Source organism: Eptatretus burgeri, chromosome 5, assembly GCF_056783735.1.
Source record: "Eptatretus burgeri isolate ZD-2024b chromosome 5, Ebu_testis_v1, whole genome shotgun sequence".
Classification (NCBI taxonomy): domain Eukaryota; kingdom Metazoa; phylum Chordata; class Myxini; order Myxiniformes; family Myxinidae; genus Eptatretus; species Eptatretus burgeri.
Genome location: NC_140965.1, coordinates 16,899,406 through 16,902,305, shown reverse-complemented (window position 1 = coordinate 16,902,305; position 2,900 = coordinate 16,899,406). Strand labels below are relative to the sequence as shown.

General features: G+C 47.6%; 1 pseudogene; it reads left to right on the top strand.

The window, feature by feature from the left end:
* The first annotated feature begins 335 nt into the window (after positions 1-335).
* Positions 336-2,585, top strand: LOC147025932 (uncharacterized; annotated as a pseudogene).
* Positions 2,586-2,900: the final 315 nt, after the last annotated feature.

Here is a 2,900-nt window from a genome sequence, read left to right as displayed (position 1 = left end):
ACATTTGGCTGTCAAGAGTAGAGTGTGATTGACATCACTCGTCCGAATCCTTAACACTGGGGTCAAGAGTCGGGTGCAAATCCCGCCACCGCTGAATCATTAACACTGGTGACAGGAGTGGGATATTTGGACCTGTGGTGCATTTCGCACCCTGAACATTGGTTACGAGAGGCGCGAGAAAAAGAAAAAAAAAACGTCGCTCGCAAATTCCAAATTTGCTTTGATTTTATTTTGAGCGGATTGGGTGTAAAACTTCGAAATTATAAAGAAAAATGGAGTCGCAAAATGGCGGCGCGGCTCCACCTCAGCGCGACAAGAAGCGTGAGAGGGTTACTATGAATAGTGTAACGAGCCGCACGGCACGAAGAAAGCACTCCCGCCCACCGGTTCAAACCACATGGTCACAGCATGTGTCATGGCAAACAAAGCAGGACTACGACTCGTACGTTAACAACCTTCATGCACGATTGTCGGATGCCTTGGAACAGGTGGAGTGTGATGGGAATTATATTGAGGAGTTACAAATTAAATTGGACGAGGCGCTACGGCAGGCAGACGAGGTTCAGGGAAATTATGTGCACAGGGAGTCACAACAATTGGCTGATGCACAGGAACGAATTCGGGGGCTGGAAAAGGACTTAGCCAACACAAGCGAGGAACTACATGGAGAAACGACGAAAGTAGAGTGGTATGCCCGTAATGAGGAGTGGTATACCCATAGGTTTGAACATGAGAAGAGGGAACTGAACAAAAGAATAGAGGAGGAGCAAATTAGTAACTCCCGGGATAGGAAGAGCTCGGAGGAAGAATGGAAAATAAAGCTGGAAAAGGAAAAATGTGAATACGATTTGGAATCGGAACAACTGAAGGAAGAGGTAATATCAGGCAATCAGATAAGAGAAAGCCTAGAACGGAAGATAAAAAGAGGAGAGAAATATCTGGAACAACTGAAGGAATATGGTAAAAGAATGGATGAAATGAGGAAGGAAGAATGCAAAAGAGGTGCGGAGATGAGCAAGGAATTATTGGAAAAAGCTTCTGAGTTACAGAAACACCAAAACAAAAGAGAGGAAATTACAAAACGAGCTGAGGATGTTAAGAGAGGAAAGAAAGAGAACGGAGAATGAAACGTTAAGGAACCACACTGTGCAGGTCGAACAGATAGAAGCCAAAGCAAGATTAAAGAATGAGATGGAAGGAAGAGTGGTGAAAGAACAACGAATGAAGCAGGAAAGGGAAATCAATCAATTGAGGAAAACGACAAAATTGGAGAAGGAAGAACAAGAGAGACAGTGGGAGAGGAAATAAAAAGAACATTAGTTTGAAATTGACCAACAAAAGGAGAGAGCAAGGTTGGAGTACGCAGAGATGGTGAAAGAACAAGGAATAAAGCAGGAAAGGGAAATCAACCAATTGAGAGAGACGACGACATTGGAGAATGAAGAACAAGAGAGAGAGTGGGAGAGGAAACATAAAGAACACGAATTTGAAACTGACCAACTAAAGGAGAGAGCAAGGTTGGAGTACGCGGAGATGGAAAAACTCCGGAAAGATAATGAACAACTAAAAAGGCTCAGAGAGGAAGAACTACTCATATGGAAAAGAAGATGGAGCCAGGAAGTAGAAGGGCACAATAATGTGGGATGTGTGGCATCACCACAGGGAGTAATGTTGGTGGTGCGGGACTTGATTGACATCACTCGTCGGATGAAACAACAATTAGAGCAAACCCTGGTGATGGAGACATTGAGGGAGCATACGGCGTTGTTGACGAGTGAAACACATTTTGAGCAGGTCCACCATGTGGAGCTGACAGCCCCAGAGGAGTGTGGCGAACCGATGATGAGCAACCTGCTGGAGAAAACCGGCTGGACAGAGGTGATTCTGGAGCGAAGCAGGTACGTGGGTACATGCATACATGGTGCGGACGATGAGCTTATGGTAGGAATTGAATTTTATGTTAACGAAGAGACGCTGTCCGATGGGGTGCACGTGTGCGTGACCCATGAATGTGTGTGTGGAGTGCCTGTGAATGAATGCTGTGAGCCCACACTCCAGACTACAGCACTGGTGTGTGCTTCCGAGGCCGAAACATGTGTGGGTACTCACCTGGCGGTCGTGAATGTAACCCTGGAGTGTGAGGCAGTTAGTCAGTGTGCAGGCAAGGTTGAATGTGTGGAAGGTCAACACATAACCTTGGAATGTGTGCAGCCTGCTGTGTGTGGGAGTCCTGAGCATGGAATGAGTGGTGACGTGGGAAATAGGTTAGAGGTGCAAGGGGAGATGGAAATGCCACCAGGACAGAACTTGAGCCAGGGGACGGAAACAATAATGGACAGCTCCGCATGGGTTCTTGCAGAGTTGGAGGTACTGCATCCAAGAGCAGGCTTTAGAAATTGGATTTTGGTTTCTCTCTCGGCCTCACAGGATCTTCGGGGTAGAGCGCAGATGAGTATCAAGTGTCACTGGCATGTGTCACATACTCCCCGTACCCATTTCGGAACAGGAAGCGGCCGGCAGCGACACCGCCATGTGTCACTCGGTCTTCAAACCTCTCTGAGGACATGAGAGGTTCGGCTTGCTGAGTGGGGTTTATCTGTCTTCAGGGAGTTAGGGAGAAGAGGGGGAGGCCGCTTCTCCGATTGGGGTTTACCTGACTTCCGCGAACCCTGGAGAAGAGGAGGGGGTGGACCACAACCCGAATTGAGACGTGACCCCTTTGAGCCATGGCGGAAAGGCGGCGGGGTCATGTAATGGGAAATGAGGGATTCGTTCCCTCACTCCCCTTCATTGAGCCAAAGAAGCAGGCCATATGGGGATGTGAAAATCTAGATTGAGAGTTGTACCGAGAGTGATTGCAAATTGAGAGATGACAGAAAGGATGAGAGTGGCATGAGTGG